Consider the following 19,095-nt stretch of genomic DNA (forward strand, 5'->3'; position numbering starts at 1 on the left):
CTTGTGATCTCTGTCAAATAAATAAATAAAATCTTTAAAATAAATAAATAAAAGAAATTTCAGTGTGGATTTTTACAGTATTGTGGACAGCATAAATTATCATTCTCTTAATTTATCCATCTGGAGCACCTCTATAGATATGCCAAGTATTTAAAACAAAACAAAACAACAATAACAAAAAAAACTATGTAATTTTTTTTTAAGATTTTACTTATTTATTAGAGAGATGGAGAGAGACCACAAGTAGGCAGAGCAGCAGGCAGAGGGAGAGGGAGAAGCAGGTTCTCTGCTGAGCAGGGAGCCTGACAATGCGAGGCTCAATCCCAGAACCCTGGGATCATGACCTGAGCCGAAGGCAGGCACTTAACCAACTGAGCCTTCCAGATGCCCCAAAACCTCGTAATATTTTAAAAGGGGGGCTCTATCCTCTTATATAGGAGCCAACATAGGTGGAAACCCAAATTCCAATGGTATCTGTTAGCAAATGTTCAGGACTTTTAGAGCATCCAATTAAAGCCCATTTGCCATCTCCCTAAAGCACTGAGCTCACAGGGTGCAGGCAAATGTAAGCACAGAGGTGATGCTGTCCACTTTCATCCTTGTGCTCCTCCCATCCCAGGCACAATCAAGAACAAACCGACAAGACAGGGTCCCCACTGCTAAAGAACTTGCATTCCAAGAACAACAGACAAATAATATCCCAACTTACCAACTCCCCATTTATGCTCCAAATCCTAAGACAAGGCCTGTTGACTAGGAATGTGTCAGGGGGCATAGGAATGTGTCAGGGGGCACTCTATTTCCCTTATTGTTACTATCCCTCAACAAGGGAAGTCTTTGGAGAATGCAAGATCTAAGGAGATTATAAAGAAAGTGAAGAAGGGAGTCCTGGTACACAAATGTGGAAACCCATCAGTAAGTTAGTAATGGAACAATCATCTAGTAAAGGTAAAAATTATTCATGGTTGGAGGCGCCTGGGTAGCTCAGTCGGTTAGTCTGTCTTTGGCTCAAGTCCTGATCTTGGGGTTCTGGGATCCAGCCCCGCATCAGGCTCTAGCCACAGCAAGGAGTCAGCTTCTCCCTCTCCCTCTGCCTCTCCCCACCCCTGCTTGTATGTGTGTGCTCTCTCTCTGTCTCAAATCAATCAATCAATCAATCAATCAATCAATAAAATTATTCATTAGACTTTCAGTATTCCTCCTTCCAGGATACACATAAAGAAAGAAGTACACGGGCGCCTGGGTGGCTCAGTGGGTTAAAGCCTCTGCCTTCACTCAGGTCATGATCTCAGGGTCCTAGGATTGAGCCCCACATCCGGCTCTCTGCTCAGCAGGGAGCTTGTTTCCCCTTCCTCTCTGTCTGCCTCTCTGTCTACTTGTGATCTCTGTCAAATAAATAAATAAAATCTTTGAAAGAAAAAAGTATAGGCAAGCCAAGTAGTATGACTCAAATGCCTCATAGGAAGACAGAGCAAATCAAAATCAATCCTTCCATTTCTTACTTGGACCAAACCAAGGTTGAGGTAGAGTAGGGATAATGATTACTTCTCACCTTTAGTTTCTCCACCCCTGAGCCGTTCTGGGCAAAATGACAGCTCAATTAGTTCTAATTAAGCCCAAGTTCCATGTAGAGATGTCCTACTTAGAGAGCTGGATCTGAGCCATGTGAACTCAAGTGTAAAACGTGCCTCTTAAAACCACCTCTTCCAAGAAATGCACCCCTTGAAACAACGGCTCATCTTCACACTGCAGCTTAGTGCTGCCTCAACAAAGTTTTACATTAAAGCCACTTACATGCTATTACTTTCTTATCTCTCTTTAAAGTCAACAGCCCGGAGGGAAATTAGGCTAAATGTCAATCAGCAGTCAGGTCCTGAAAACCCAGCCAACAAGCAGAGGGACAGCAGAACTTAGAGTACCCAGCTGGCTCTCAGGAGGGAAACTAGCACTAGGTCTCAGGAAAAGAAGGAACCCTGCTCTATCTCTTCAATGAGGTGGCGGAGCGGTTTGGTGGCAGCGGTCTTGTGACAGACTCAGAGATGCAGATCTTTGCGAAAACCCTAGTGGCAAAGACCATCACCCTCGAGGCCAAGCCCAGTGGCAACACTGAAAATGTCAAAAATCCAAGCCAAAATCCAAGACGAGAAGGGCATCACGCATGACCAGCAGCATCTCATTTTTGCAGACATACAGCTGGACAATGGCCACACTCTCAGACCACAATATCCAGAGATATTGTGCACGCTGCACTTGGTGCATCACCTTCGAGCTGGCATCACCCAGCCTTCCCTCCCGCCAGCTGGCCCAGAAACTCAACTGTGACAAGATCATCTGCTGTGAGTGTTCTGCTCACTTGCACCCTCGTGTTGTCACCTGCAGTAAGAAATGTGGCCTCACCAACAACCAGTGCCCCAAGAAGGTCAAATAAGACCCCTCCTTTGCCCACACGGAGGCCTCCTGCCAGAGCCTCAAGGCCCCAGGGGCTCAATAAACTTTCCTTTTCATTTAAAAAAAAAAAAAAAGGAAAAGAAGGAACCCTGAGTTTGTGATTATTCTGCATTTATTGCTTGTTGTTTACTGGGCAAAGGGATGAGTACAGAATGATATGAACAGAGACTACTGGTCTTAGAATTAAAGACCTGGGTTCAAATTCTGGTTGGGTCATTTATTTACTATATCACTATCAGAAGTCACATCGACTTTCTAAAGCTATTTCTTCAACTATAAATGAGAAGGGTGAGTGAGATCAATATTGGTAATTCTATAACCCTGAGTGTGTATGCATCACAATAAGACCTTCTGTAAAAAAAATAGGTTCCCCGGTCCTACAGGACCAGAATCTTCAGGGAGGGGAAGGTGACCGCAAATCAGCATTTTCAAAAGGTCTCCAGGTAATTCTGAAAGGCAATCAGATTTAGGAACCACTGGGCTAGATCAGGGGTCAGCAAACTACAGCCCAAGGGTCAACAGGTAGCATGCCACCTGTTCCTATATGGCCCAGGAGATAAGAATGTTTGTTTTTATTAATATTTTATTTATTTATTTGAGAGAGACAGAGATAGTGAGAGAGAGCACAAGTGGGAAGGAGGAGGAGAAGCAGACTCTCCGCTGAGCAGGGAGCCCAATGCGGGACTTGATCCCAGGACCCTGAGATCATGACCTGAGCCAAAGGCCAAACACTTAACCCACTGAGCCACACAGGCACCCCTGTTTTTTTACATTGTTTTAATGGCTGGAAAAAACTCAAAAGAATATTTCATGACACAGAAAAATTATATGGAATGTAAATTCCAGCATCCACAAATAAAATTCTATTGAGACACAGCCACCCTCATTTCTTTACATCTTGTTTGTGGCTACCCCTACAAAAGCAAGGTAAGTAGCCTCAGTAGAGTGTGTGTCCCAAAAGCCTAAAATATTTACTCTCTGGCCCTTTACACAAAAAGTTTGCTGAGCTCTTGGCTAGATTTATAACACTAGGGTCTAAAAAATTTTTCTACCTGCACAACATTTGGGGGCTACCACACACATCTATGGAAACAGCAATGACTCTCACAAGCTGACAGGTAAAGAATGGTAGGGGTGCCTGGGTGGCTCAGTGGGTTAAGCCTCTGCCTTCAGCTCAGGTCATGATCTCAGGGTCCTGGGATCATGCCCCACATCGGGCTCTCTGCTCAGCAGGGAGCCTGCTTCCCCCTCTCTCTCTGCCTGCCTCTCTGCCTACTTGTGATGTCTGTCAAATAAATAAAATCTTAAAATAAAAAAAGGGTAATGAGGAGGAGGGGAATCACCCATCTACAGCGTTCTTTCCAATTCTAAAAAGCCTACAAAAGTGTGATTCTAACTAAAGCTAACTTTTCTTGTCAGCTTTTGAGTAAGCACCATCCTGTTCTATGATAGCACCAAAAAACAAAACAAAATAAAACAAAAAAAACCCAGCAAATGCCGAAAGAGTGCTGTTCTCAAAGCTTTTGAACTCAAAAGCCCCGAAGGCTACAAAGAAATATAAATGGGGCTCTCCAGGTTTCCACCTTCAATGCCATTATGGGGCTAAGTGACCAAGTGGAAACAGAACATACCCAAAACCAATAAAGTTTTTACTTAGGCCAGAGGGCCCCTGGACACTTCCCAAAACATCTGTAATCGAGGAAAAGTGCCAGATTAAGGTTTATGAATCCCTATGCTGTGGTCTAACAATCTGTAACAACCAGCTCAAAAGTGCCACCAGCCTAACATCTCAAGGTATACAGAGAAAGAGAGAAAGTTCAGCCAAAGGGCAGCACTGTTGCTCTGACTGGGCTACTTTCTGAATGACTCTTCCTTCTGACTCATCTCTCACAGCGCCTGGGAACTCTCATGCCCATCCACCTGAAAAGTAGGTGAGCTGGGACACCCTGTGTCTGCACTGCACAAAGTGAGAGAGAAGAGGAAACGGCTGAAGCTCCCACTTGGTGATCAGGTGGGTAACCAGAAAAACAGTTCTCCAAAAGCACATACACAAGCTCAAACCCATCCTATAAATGAGCGGGTCAACGGAGTGTGAGGGTGCTGAAGTCATTTGTTCACTCAGCAAAAACTAACTGTCCACCTTCTACGTACAGGACACTGAGTGAACTAAGAACATAGGCAGAGATAATCCTTGCTCTATGGGTGACGTCATAATAAAGTACCGTAATTAAAGACATACAGGATGCTCTATATTTGCACAGCAGAGGCATTAGAGGATCTCAGAGGAAGAGATCCTTGAGTTGAAACTTGAAGGCTGAGTAAATAGTTGGGTTTGGATCAGGCAGAGGGTATTGCCTATGTGTCACAAGCAAATGAACAGCATGTGTGGTCGTCCCAAGAGTGGTATGTGGTAGACTGGCACAAGCAGGTGAGTGATTCTCCAAGAGGGAAGCCGGAGAAACAGGCGAGTCAAGGTATACTCTTTAGTTTAAAAGTCTGATCTTAGTCAAACTACTGAGAAATGCTGAACAGGGAAGTGACATGAGCAAACCTCCATTTTTTTTTTTTTAAGATTTTATTTATTTACCTGACAGGGACAGATCACAAGCAGGCAGAGAGGCAGGCAGAGAGAGAGGGGGAAGCAGGCTCCCTGCTGAGCAGAGAGCCCGACGCGGGACTCGATTCCAGGACCCTGAGATCATGACCTGAGCCGAAGGCAGCGGCTTAACCCACTGAGCCACCCAGGTGCCCCCAAACCTCCATTTTTGAAAGGACATTCTAGCTACTGTTTAGAAATTAAAGAGTTGTTTTGGGGGAGAGGGGATTGGTCAGGGTCAAATGTGTGGAGGCCGGGGCGCCTGGGTGGCTCAGTGGGTTAAAGCCTCTGCCTTCGGCTCAGGTCATGATCCCAGGGTCCTGGGATCGAGCCCCGCGTCAGGCTCTCTGCTCAGCCGGGAGCCTGCTTCCTCCTCTCTCTCTGCCTGCCTCTCTGCCTACTTGTGATCTCTGTCTGTCAAATAAATAAATAAAATCTTAAAAAAAAAAATGTGTGGAGGCCAAGAGACCAATTAAGAAGCTACTGTATGGGGCTGCTGGGTGGCTCAGTGGGTTAAGCCTCTCCCTTTGGCTCAGGTCATGATCTCAGGGTCCTGGGATCATGCCCCACATGGGGCTCTCTGCTCGGGAGGAAGCCTGCGTTCCCCTCTCTCTCTGCCTGCCTCTCTGCCTACTTGTGATTTCTCTATGTCAAATAAATAGATAAAATCTTAAAAAAGAAGCAGCAGCAGCTACTGTAATCACCCAAGGCAATGAAGACAGAGAAGAGAGGGAAGATACAGTCATTCTACACTCAGACAATCATGATCCCTGTCCCTAATTCCCAGAGGTTCTAGTTCTAAATAACTCCATCTACAGAGACCAGCAGTGACCCGGAACCAAGTATGAGTCTTTAGAAAAAGTCCCAAACCAAATGAAACAGTGATTTCATTTTTAGAGATACTTTGGATATTCTTATTTCCTTTCAATAATTTTAAATGTCCTACCTAACATGATGGTTGGTACTTAGTACATATATGATAAGTGACTGAAGAACATATAGAACACACAGATTTTATAGTGATTAAATAGAATATCCAGGTGCTACACACAAAACCCTCAAGAAAAACAGTGCAGTATTAATAGTAATCTGTAGGAAGTAACATACTCATCACTATTTATGAGAATTTAAATCTATTTCTTTTTGGAGGATAATTTGACAAAACCCAAAGGTATTCAAAGAAAGACAGAGTTCTATCAGGAATTAAGCACTCTGATCCTGAGTAATAGCAGTTCCCACTGCTACATTCTGGCCCAAGAGACTGGACAAAAAGAGACCACAGTTAACATCAAAACAAAAGATAAAATCCAGGGCGCCGGGCTGGCTCGATTGGTGGAGCATATAACTCTCGATCTCAGGGGTCTGAGTTCAAAAACCAAGTTGGATAGGTATAGAAATTACATAAAAGTAAAACCTTTAGGGGTGCCTGGGTGGCTCAGTGGGTTAAAGCCTCTGCCTTCGGCTCAGGTCATGATCCCAGTGTCCTGGGATTGAGCCCCACATCGGGGTCTCTGGTCAGTGGGGAGCGGGGAGCCTGCTTCCCCCTCTCTGTCTCTGCCTGCCTCTCTGCCTATTTGTGATCTCTCTGTCAAATAAATAAATAAACTCTTTAAAAATAAATAAATAAAACCTTAAAAAAAAGGGGGGGGGGAGCCAAAGTCCTTACAGTAACCTACAAAAGGCCTATCCAATACTCACTCTCTACCCCTGTAGCCTCCTATCCCTTGAATGTGCCAAGCATCCTCCCAGTTTTATGTTCCAGTCCAAGGGTTCCTAAACTTTATAGCACAATGGAATGGTATACAAATCTTTTGAAAATACAGATGCCTGGCCTCCATCCCCAAACACTGATTTAATCTGCAGGGTGTGACACCTGGGGGTGAGACCTGAGCACTGGGATTTTTAAAAGCTCCCCAGGTTTCTGGACACAAGTTTGAGAACCACTGCTCCAGTTTACCCTATTTTGATAGCATTTATCACCAATTTTTACACAAACACATATACACACACCATGACAGCAAGGACCTTGTTATATTTTGTTCACAACAGTAGGCTCATAGGAGGTAACCAATAAATACTTGGTGAGCAAATGGCCTTTCTAGTCTAGCCTTCGGCTGCTCCTCCTTTCTCCACCCTTGCTGATATGGCCTATATACTTCAGTAACAAAGAATTACTCGTGGTGCCTGAAATTCACCATGTTCCTTCTGCTGCCATGCCTTTCTAAATCTAATAAAGTCCTACTTTTCCTTGCTTTCCCAACCCTCTCTACCCCCAGGCTGAGCCTGATACCGTATCCAGCAGGCTTAGAGAATACTTCATATACCTTTCTGATACTGTGTTATCATAGTGCGTCTTACATACATCTGTCTTTAGACTAGCTCTGTCCCTAGAACTTTACCCATGGTGACAGAAATGTTCCTTATCTTCACAGACCAATAAAGCAGCCACCAGCCACATGTGGGTAATAAGTATTTGAAAGGTGGCCAGTGTGACTGAGAAACTAAATTTTTAATTGTATTTCATTTTAATTAATGTAGCCAATATGGTCACCACACCAGTCACCACAGCTCTAGACTGTGATATACTTTAGTTAATGTTTCATTTCTATAACCCAGCACACCGGAATCATCAACAGTGATAGAGTGGTAGATGGAGGGATGGATGGATGGAAGAAAGTCGGCTCTGAAGATTATAATACCCATATGTTTACAATTTCTGGCTTGACATACGGTAGGAGCAAAGGACATACTCTGAAACACAAACAAGGCTCAGCCGATGAGAACAAAGAACTGGAGAACTTATCCAGTATTCTACTCTTCTACCCAACTTAAAAATCTACACAGTGTGGGGGAGCGTGACCTAACACCTTACTGAGTTGTACCTTTTGGAAGCTTGGGGACAGCCCCCCACTGAGGACGGGCTGAATTTACCAAACTGGCTCTGTGCTTTAGGAGTTAAAAGTACCCCAGGCTACTCAAACACAATTCAGATAATAAGAATTCAAGTTTTTCCACCTGAACAAAACAAGTATGACACACCCCAGCAACTTAATAATAAAAGTCCAAACTTCTAGAGAAACCTGTGTGTAAGGCACTATTCAAAGCACCTTGTCTATTAACTCATTTAACCTTACAACAATCCTGTGAGTTCAGTAATACTATAATTTCTATATTACAGATGAAAAAAATGGAGCAACAGAGAGCTTAAGTGACCTGTCCAAGGTTAACCCAGGCAGCCTGGCTCCAGAGTCTGAGCTCTTAATCTTTCACCTTTAAAGAAGGGAATCTTTTTGGCAGAACCAAGACAGCCACCAAGGATGTTTATAAAGGCCAAAAGCTAAAGCAACCCCAAGCAAAAACCGGCCAATGGTTCCAGTTATCATTCACTGAGAGACCACTAGTTCAAACCAACTGAGAAGTCTCACAGATTAAGAGAAGTAGATACTTCTAATTCATATCATATCTTGCAAATCAGTGGAAGTACTTAACAAATGTACCCTAGGATAATGCCAATAGGAAGATAGAAAAGTGAGTAAAACCTTGCTTTCCGTAAGTGAAATAGCAGTAATAGAACCAGTAAAATAAACACTAACATTTTTTCTAAATCCACAAACTGCCTGGTTAATAGCAAAAGAGTTCTTCAAGAGTCAAAGAGTATATGTACATTCACACCATCATCAAGGACTGTGTATAATCCAGAAAAAAATACTTGAAAACATACCCTCCTGCCTACCCACCTACCACAATACAGGAAAACCCCTGAATCTCTCAGGAAAGGGAGGAGCAAGAACTAATCTAAGAACCCAAAGGAGAACAAAGCTTCAGTTTAAGAAAGATGTGGTCACAAAGAAGGTTTCACAAACCACTGTGCTGTGGGTACCAAAAAGCAAATAATCAGCATACAGAGAGCTCTGGCAACCTCATGCAAACTTCAGATTTAAGCAGGGCACCAAATAAGGGAAGGATTCTGGTGCATCAACTCCTAGGAAAAGTGTTTCAAGTTAAAAATGGTTATTCAGGTTTGGATGCAAACTTCTGTATCTGTTCTTTATCAACAGAGACACCTCTCCCTCACTGGCAGCTGGCAGCAAAAAGAGAAGAAAACTGTGAGAATAAAAATGGGTTACACACAGACAACATGACCTGGTACAGCATGGCGTTTACCTGGACACCAAAGACAAGACTATAAACACGCCAGCGCAGAACTTCTGGGATTCCACATCCCAGCTGACTCCAAGTGTCTCCAGAAGCTAGTGGGCCATGATGTCACATACCCCCCAGTCCCCCACAGCCAGACATAGACAGATAGTTCAACATTAAGGCCAAAAACCACAGCACTTTTGGTGAGAGACTCAGTTTTGCTGTGACTGAAGGCAAGGCCTGCTTCCATCTAGTTTTTTGTCAGTCGTGTCTTTTCTGTACTTGTTCCCAGACCCAAAATATCTAGTTCAAAAGACAGGGCAAACACCTTTAAATCTCTCATCTTTGGGGCGCCTGGGTGGCTCAGTGGGTTAAGCCGCTGCCTTCGGCTCAGGTCATGATCCCAGGTCCTGGGTTCAAGCCCCGCATCAGGCTTTCTGCTCAGCGGGGAGCCTGCTTCCTCCTCTCTCTCTGCCTGCCTCTCTGCCTGCTTGTGATTTCTCTCTGTCAAATAAATAAATAAAATCTTTAAAAAAATAAAAATAAAAATAAAAAAAAATAAATCTCTCATCTTTGATCCAATTCTCCTTTCTTCTCTCAACAATGAGAAATCAATCTTAGGCATACCAAAGAGTATTAACAAGGGAAAACATGAACATTAACTTCTTCCTAATTTATTTACAATGCTCTATCCCCGTCATTATAACTATGAAACATATAGGGAAAATTGGACTTCAGAGTTAAAAAAGAAGAACAAGAGTAACATGAGTCAAAACCCAATTAAACTCTGCTGGTTCCACACGAATGCTTATAGTTTGTGACAACTTATCAAACTGTATGGCTTTGATATGTACGCTTTTCTTTTTTTTTTTTTTTTTTTTTTAAGATTTTTTATTTATTTGTCAGAGAGAGAGGAGAGCGAGCAAGCACAGGCGGACAGAATGGCAGGCAGAGGCAGAGGGAGAAGCAGGCTCCCCGCCAAGCAAGGAGCCCGATGTGGGACTCGATCCCAGGACACTGGGATCATGACCTGAGCCGAAGGCAGCTGCTTAACCAACTGAGCCACCCAGGCGTCCCGATATGTACGCTTTTCTGTACATATATTATTTTTTAATAAAAGGGTTTTTTTTTTAATCACCACAATCTTTTCTGCTGTTCCACCAAAAGCCTTTATTCCATAGCCAATAATCTTTGGGACTCCATCTTAGTGCAGAATGTCAAATGCCAGATCTGTTGATGGGGTAGACTATAGCCCTATTTTACAGATGTAGAAACAAGGAAAGAGATTAAGAAATGCGTCCATGGAAATAAAAAAAACAATTTAGGAATGTATTCCAGAAGATGTAAGTCCTATTCTCCATCAGCCACAAGGGACAGCTTATTGGAAACACCAAGGGCATCTATTAGTGCCTTATTCAACCACTTGATATGTGCCACGTTGAAGTATTTTAAAAAGTCATACTGTTTTACAGATCTGTCCAGAAGTCCAAAGGAAAATCTGCCAAAAAAAATTCCTCAGTGAGAATGTCAACTGATTTACACAGTTTGCTTTACAAATCAGGACCCAGTATCTCAGAGATCTGTGGCATAAGTCAGCTCAGAATCTTATTAGACAGAGTAAAGTTTTAGCATCCTCACCAAGAAACATCCCAGAAAAACATAAATCCACTGAGGGTATCATCCCAGCTCCTCCTTCCCATGTGCTTCAGTAGCTGCAGTCCTACTGTGAGAGTACAGGGCAAGAAGAGGACTTATTGCCAATGGTTACAACACAAAGCATAACTTACTCCTAAGCCAAACTGCCCTTGGCTCAGAAAGCTTCCCAGAATGATGGAAGGCATGACTTTAGGATGACTCAACTTTTGCTAATGCATAAAATAAAGCAGAGAAGAACTATCTGAAGGATCTACGTCTAAGCTTGGGCCAAATCAAAAGCCCAAAGTATCTACTTTGTGATGAATCCTCAGCTCCAGCTGACTGATTAAACAGCATCAATTTGGACATCTGTACCATGGCCTAAGATATTCTAGTTACAGACTCTTGGGTAGGAATCCTAGGAGCAACCACTTGTAGTTTCTAACCACACTGTATTTTTATCTATGTTATTCCTTCTGCCAGAAAAGCTGGCTTCTCCCATCTACCTAAAGAACCTCTTCCATCCTTCAAAAGTAAGGACAGATCACCTTTCTAGGTAGTTTCCCCGATTTATCATGAATTAATTCTTTCTCCTCTGTATTATCCCTATACATATAGTGTACATATTTCTACTATCGCATCTGTAACACTTTACTGCAAGTATTTACTTACATATCCGCTTTTCCCACTAGACTGTATCTTTGAGAGAAAAGATCAATATCATTCACCTTTTTTGTGTGCAGTGCCTAGAACAATGATTAACACATAAAGGTGCTCACTATATTTACGAAAAGGACCTCAACGGGGACAGGGAAAACCTTGATCCCCTCAGAGAGGACCAGCTGACCTAAGAGGTTCTACAACTGAATAAGCAAGAGAAAAAGAGTAAAATGTCCATAAAAAAACTGTTATTTTGGGGACGCCTGGGTGGCTCGGTGGTTTAAAGCCTCTGCCTTCAGCTCAGATCATGATCCCAGGGTCCTGGGATCAAGCCCCGCATGGGGCTCTCTGTTCAGTGGGGAGCCTGCTTCCCAATCCCTCCCTCTGCCTGCCTCTCTGCCTACTTGTGATCTCTGTCAAATAAATAAATAAAATCTTAAAAAAAAAACAAAAACTGTTATTTCAGGCAGTGTATGAAGGTATATACTATACTGCAGCATAGAATAAATTGAAAACAAGAAAGAGGAACAAAAGAGAAAAAAAATCAGAGGTCACTAGTAGTAAGGTCATGACACAAACTACATGTCAGAAAGTCCTTCACATTTATGAAAGGAAGTTACAAGTTTGACACTAACCTCTGGGACAATTAAGACAGAAATACTCTTTTTTTTTTTTTAAAGATTTTATTTATTGATTGACAGAGAGAGATCACAAGTTGGCAGAGAGGCAGACAAAGAAAGAGGAAGGGAAGCAGTCTCCCCGCTGAGCAAAGAGCCCGATGCGGGGCTCGATCCCAGGACCCTGGGATCATGACCTGAGCCGAAGGCAGAGGCTTTAACACACTGAGCCACCCAGATGCCCCAAGACAGAAATATTATTAAAAACAAATTCATAAATGTGCATGAAGTTAAATTAAACAAGAAAACCCACATGGAACGACTATCTCTGATACTAAAAGCAGAAATTTCTCCCATGGGTTTCCAGAAAGAAGATACCACGTGATACAAAATAGCAATGATTCCCTAGACCTCTTTATATTATTTGTTTGAATACAGGCCAATGACCTTACACCAAAGTACAATTCGGTCAAAGCAATACTACTGGGGACCAATACGTTACCCATGTATACAGTTCTCTGGCGGTTCTAGGCATAAATGACATGGAAGAACAACAGTAGGAGATGCCTAGTGATTTCCATAACAGATGCTCAATAAAGTTCTTGATCAGTGGACAGATGGAAGACAGACAACTGGAAAAACCACTGAAGCGCTCAAAAATAAAAATGTGTGGTAAGGGGCACCTGGGTGGCTCAGCAGGTTAACCCTCTGCCTTTGGCTCAGGTAGTGATCTCAGGGTCCTGAGATCGAGCCCCGCATCGGGCTCTCTGCTCAGCAGGGAGCCTGCTTTCTCCTCCTCTCTCCCTGCCTGCCTCTCTGCCTTCTTGTGATCTCTCTCTCTCTCTCTCTCTGTGTTAAATAAATAAATTTTAAAAATTTAAAAAATTTTTTTAAATTTTAAAAAATGTGTGGTAAATACATTTTATAAAGACTCAAGCATCAGAAAGAGTCTCCACAGTATTTTAAAGTTATTCTGGTCTAATGTCTATACTGTAACACTTGGAAAAATAAAACTGAGCAGTAACTCCAATATTAAATATTTATGAGTAAAGTGAAAGGCTTCCAAGAAGGGGGGAAACCTGGAGTTTCCCCCGAAGCCTAACAAATAATCTGCCGATTGGGAGAAGATCGTCAGCCAAGAAAACAACTTTTTCATATTCTCTATGTAAGCCCAAACATTACATCCAAGACAGTGAAAACAGAGTAGACAGATGAAATTCTGGAACCTTTACGAGTAGAGAGGGATTACAGAATGATAGGACTGCAGATACATCTCCCCAAGAGTATGGTCAGAAATAAAAAACGATATAGGAAATTCGTGAGAAAGGCAACAGGGGGAAAACGAAAAGGTCAGTGGAATCTCTTGCCCCACACAACGGGCAGTATGTTACTATATAAAGTGAGCTGCTCCCACAGTAACATCAAATCACCACTCTATTCCTTCCTAAAGCAGCTGCAGAGTGACAAGGATCCCGTGTAAGGGTCTCATTCTTCTTTGGGAGGCTCTTCACAGACTAGGAGCTGGACCGACCCTACGGGACGATTTATAGTACACCCTCACGTACATTCCAGTTGGCTAGAACTCAGCAGCTGATTGCTCTCTTGTCTAACTTGGTAAGAAGCCAAAGGAGGACTTTTCTCAGTCAACTCTCCCAGGCTGGAAAATTCTCCAACCCCAGAGTTCTGGCTTAAGTCTGGATATCAGGTTGTTCACAAGATGCCAAAACTACGTCCTTATATCAGCTATGAAGAAGTCTCTCAAGTATACCATACAGATTCCCACAGATCTCAGATCATCTGGACATTAAGGTCAAAGATGGCCACTCTTCTTCTCACATAGAGAAGAATATGCTTTACAAAGCACATGCAACATCAAAACAAAGTTTTCATAAATTAAACATCAATCTCAATAATTCTTTAAGGGGGAACATGAAACATACTCATTAAATGGCCTCCTTAAAACCTTTTTTTCTACCCTACTGAGCACCCTCCATTTTCCATGAGTTACTCATATTCTCTCTCACTATGGTCCTTATGCCACGAAGAGCCAAATCCCAAATCTGTTCCTCTGACTGAGAAGAAATGAGAGAAGAAACCTTAACAAGGTGTTTTTGATTTTCATCAAGCTCCTGTATCGGTGATTCTCAACCAGAACAGTAGCACTCCTTCCAGGGAGTGCTTGGAAATGTGTGGAGGCCACTACTGGTATCCAGCAGGCATGCTAAACATCCTGCAGTGACAGTCCCACAAAATGAGGAACTGTGCCCCCGAGAAGGCAGTAATAGCCTTATTAACAATGTTCTAAGTGAAGGACCGCCACTGTAGTAACTGCCTTCACCCTTCCCATTCTAGAGCAGAGGTGGGCAAACTCTTTCTGTAAAGGGTCGGACAGTAAATTGCTTAGGCCTTGCGGGCCACATACATCTCTGTCATATGTTCTTCCTTTAAACAAGTCCTTATGTAAGTATGTTACAAACCACTCCTAGCTTGCAGGTCTTTGGCAGTCTTTTATCTACCCCTGTTCTAGACCATTACCTGACTCATGATAATCTGTTCACACTGAGAGATGCTGATTAAAATAAAATGTGATGAAGTGTGCAATAAACAACTTTAATAATATTTTTATGTTTTAATTTTAATGAATGTAATAAGAGCTTCAGAATTTAGCCTCAGAACCTAAAAACTGGGGTATTACTTACTTCTAATTAATTAAATAATTTCTCTCCTGTCCTCTCCTCCTCCCCTGGGCATTTTCGTTTCAGGTTTTCACCCAAATGTTCCTTTTTAAACACGTTTCTCGAAGAATACTGGTACTGCCTTTCCCCCTCTTCTCAGGACGTGTTACTTCCTATTCACTATGTATGCCACTCAGAAAGTCTCTCTAAAATTACTACTGTTAACATTTTCTAAAATGTCTAAACCAAACCAAAGCCTGGAAATTCTGACTGGTATCTGGGTCCTGACTTTCCGGATGGTAACTAAAGGTCACGTGGGGTGGAAAGTGGCCTGTGGGTAACACAGAATACACACATGCACGCGAACAGGATATGTTGGTAATCCGGTTTCCTGAGACCTGGTGAGTTGTGAGAGTTCTCATCAACACTGTTGGGGAAGATGAAAAACCTTAAGCTCGGAAATACTGGATTTTAACAGTGTCCATTCTTAGAATTTCAGGCTAGAGCAGAAGGCGCAGATACACCTCTTTTCCCCCACATTTTACTTGTCTAAAAAGGTGAACAACACACACAAACAAAATAAATGAAGTTAGTATCTGACAAGGTCTCTTCACAGTGTGGAAGCTGGTGCTTGCAGCATGGCTTATGTCACGTCTCAAGCCCAGAAAGATGAAGAGTGTGGTTTTGGTGTTTAACCAGCCTCAACTGCACCCTGGCACTCTGTTTCTTCCCCCCAGAGAACTTTGCTCTGCTAGAGGAAAGAAACCAACCTCACATCTTGAAACGAAACGGCTAGGATAAAAATAAAGCCCTGAAGTGGTTTGGTGACCGAGGTCATATGGGGCGTTAAGGGTTTGTAGGTAGGGCCCAAGTACTTTGAGAAACTTCCACTCACTGCCAACCACAAAGAGACAAAGACAGACATCAGCCCGAGAGTCCAGCAACGATCCAGGCAAGTAGCCCCAGTCCTTGCCTGTTAGGGGCTCTTTCTCACAGAACACATTATCAATATCTGAAAAACCCAGTCCTGGTTCTACCTTTGAAGCCATCTCACCAAGTTCTGTTTCTTAAGGCCTAAGAAAAAGAGAGCCAACCTGTAGCCTTCTCTTCCTACAGAAAGAGGCTTTATGAACTCCTGTCATCCTAGGTTGCCAAGTCTCAGGTCACAGAATACTTTCAAACAGCTTTCGGGGTGGAGGAGTATGACATAAGGCACATCCTATAAACTACTTCACAAAAGTAAAGGGCTTTATAAATGACATGATGTTCATGTAATTCACACAGCAACCCTGCAAAACTGTATGGTACCCAGCCTACAGACAGGTTATCTTTACAAGGCCAAGAAATTAAGCTAACTTTTTCTGCTTTGATAATGATGGGGCAATGAAATAATCAAGTTACCACAGATACAAACATTATCAATTAGCACATAGACTCAACTCTTCCCTCGCTCTAAGAGTTATATATAAGTTATATATAAGCTGTAAGATCAATACTTATGTCATTCAGAAAAAAATCAGGCCAAGAGTTTTGAGCTGTACCTAATGGCACTAACTCTGAAAAGTGCCAATCTAAAGGTTTACAATACCACACTGGGACCTAAAACTCACTCCAAGATTCACCTTGCTTAAGAAAGCAGGCCTTCTGGGGCGCCTGGGTGGCTCAGTGGGTTAAGCCGCTGCCTTCGGCTCGGGTCATGATCCCAGGTCCTGGGTTCGAGCCCCACATCGGGCTTTCTGCTCAGCAGGGAGCCTGCTTCCTCCTCTCTCTCTGCCTGCCTCTCTGCTTACTTGTGATTTCTCTCTGTCAAATAAATAAATAAAATCTTTAAAAAAAAAAAAAAAAGAAAGAAAGAAAGCAGGCCTTCTAAAACCGTGCTCTGAGCTCTAGTTGTGCTCCCAGGGCAGTGGGGGTGAGGGGAGGGTGGAGGTATTAGATGTGTACCACCCACACATCACAGCTTTCTTTCCAGCACGGTGGTGGCAGTGGTGGCGGCAGCGGCAAGCAGCGGCAGCTCAGGTGCACAAACGAAGCAAGGGGCACCGAAAAACAAGACAACTAGTCTGAAGAAAATGCCACCTGCAAAACACACTTGAAAAATAAAAAAGCCTGCAAACAAATCTAACAGGTTGAGTATGTGAAAGCTCCGTGTTACAGGCTGCCTGACCTGGGTTTCTCACAGTGAAGCTGTGCTCCTTTGTTGGCCAATGTTTACTTTGCTGGACTCTTGATTAAATGCAAGAAAAAATACACTTGTGTACTACCCAGCCTCACAGAGCCATGCCTTCAGTCAGAAAGAAAAATCATGGGGCGCCTGGGTGGCTCAGTGGGTTAAAGCCTCTGCCTTCGGCTCGGGTCATGATCCTAGGGTCCTGGGATCGAGCCCCGAGTCAGGCTCTCTGCTCCGCGGGGAGCCTGCTTCCTCCTCTCTCTCTGCCTGCCTCTCTGCCTACTTGTGATCTCTGTCTGTCAAATAAATAAGTAAAATCTTTAGGGGCGCCTAGGTGGCTCAGTGGGTTGGGGCCTCTGCCTTCGGCTCAGGTCGTGATCCCAGGGTCCTGGGATCGAGCCCCACATCGGGCTCTCTGCTGCAGGGAGCCTGCTTCCTCCTCTCTCTCTCTCTCTGCCTGTCTCTCTACCTACTTGTGATCTCTGTCTGTCGAATAAATAAATAAAAATCTTTAAATAAAAAAATCTTAAAAAAAAAAAAGAAAAATCATCATTCTCAACTTTTTTTTTTTTTAAGATTTTATTTATTTATTTGACAGACAGAGATCACAAGTAGGCAGAGAGAGAGGAGGAAGCAGGCTCCCCACAGAGCAGAGAGCCTGATGCGGGGCTCGATCCCAGGACCCTGGGATCAAGACCTGAGCCGAAGGCAGAGGCTTTAACCCACTGAGCCACCCAGGCACCCCATCATTCTCAACTTTTAATAGCGCCCTCTAAGGAGAAAAAAAAAAAAAAAAACCCACCATGGAAACATGGGACACATGAAATTTAGGCAGGGGCAGCATGCAAAGTTTCAGACAGAAACTATGATTTCCAAGCCTAGAGAAACAAGGTTCTCACGCTACCAGAGATTTCAGGTAACAACTAAAAAGCCTGGGGTTAGAGAAAACTACAAAAGATAAGAAAAGTTTCTTTTTTTTAAATGTTTTCTTACTATTTTTATTTGCATTTTTTTAAGACTTTGAGAGAAAGTGAGCAGACACACAAGCAGGGGAAGAGGCAGAGGGAGAGATAGAAGCAGGCTCCCCACTGAGCAGGGAGCCCAAGGCAGGACTCAATCCCAGAATTCTGGGATCATGCCCTGAGCCAAAGGCGGGTGCTTAACTGACTGAGCCACCCAGGTGCCCAAGAAAAATTTCCTTTTTTAAAAAAACATTTTATTTATTTATTCATGAGAGACACACGGGGGCGGGGGGGCACGAAGGCAGAGGGAGAAGCTGGCTCCCCGTGGAGCAGGGAGCCAATACGAGACTCTACTCCAGGACCCCGGGATCACGACCTGAGCCGAAGGCAGATGCCTAACCAACTGAGCCACCCAGGTGTGCAAAGAGTTTATTTCTAGTCAACTGGTTTGGTGGGTGGCATTCAGACTTTTCTAGATCACAGCCTGATGCTTTTCAGTTCACACACTTAGGCAGAGTAACTTCTCATTTTTCACCAAGTTCGGCTGCAACAGGATGTTGAGAAAAGAAGCTGTCCCAAAGCTGTGTGTGGAGGCCTCCATTCCCAGAGGTACTAATTTCATCAGGAAACAGAAGCAATACCTTCAGATTCCTTAGGCTCACTATTAGACTGCGGACAAAGAGGGAACCGGCCTGGTAGCAGGACATACTGCTAACTAGTTTCTGGATCAGCACCAATGACAATACCACGTGAAGCCAAGCAAAACACTTATGCCCCCCGCACCCAAGAAAAAAAAAGAAAAAGAAAAACCAAAACAACACTTATGGTCCAATGATTAAGACATTTCCAAACCACGACCAAAATGAGGACTGATTGGAGGGACTTGCCAATCCTAAACGATCTCTGAGAAACAACTTAAAAGCCTAGATTGCAATAACCCATTTTGACAGCACTTTGAAAGCACTGATCCCAAAATCAAATGCCTACAGAACAAGGTAGGTGATGAAAGTGAGCAGTATGCAAGTACAGGAGGGGGGAGGAGGGGTAAACTGGAGAACACAAGCCTGATTAAAAGGGGGTAGCTGCTACTTGGCTCTGGCAAACTGTTGCCAGATCTTGATTTTTTTCGTAAATTAGCTGGCAACTGATTAAACCTTAAAAACAAAACAAGCAAAAATCTACTATTTGGGGC

General features: G+C 43.3%; 1 protein-coding gene and 1 pseudogene across 3 annotated transcripts in view; one reads left to right on the forward strand and one right to left on the reverse strand.

Moving 5' to 3' along the window:
* Nucleotides 1-19,095, reverse strand: part of SMG6 (SMG6 nonsense mediated mRNA decay factor) — a 243,790-nt gene that overhangs the window by 197,398 nt on the left and 27,297 nt on the right. The gene's annotated exons all lie outside the window — the stretch shown is intronic.
* Nucleotides 2,037-2,428, forward strand: LOC125087828 (ubiquitin-60S ribosomal protein L40-like; annotated as a pseudogene).

Source organism: Lutra lutra, chromosome 16 (genome assembly GCF_902655055.1).
Source record: "Lutra lutra chromosome 16, mLutLut1.2, whole genome shotgun sequence".
NCBI classification, from domain to species: Eukaryota; Metazoa; Chordata; class Mammalia; order Carnivora; family Mustelidae; genus Lutra; species Lutra lutra.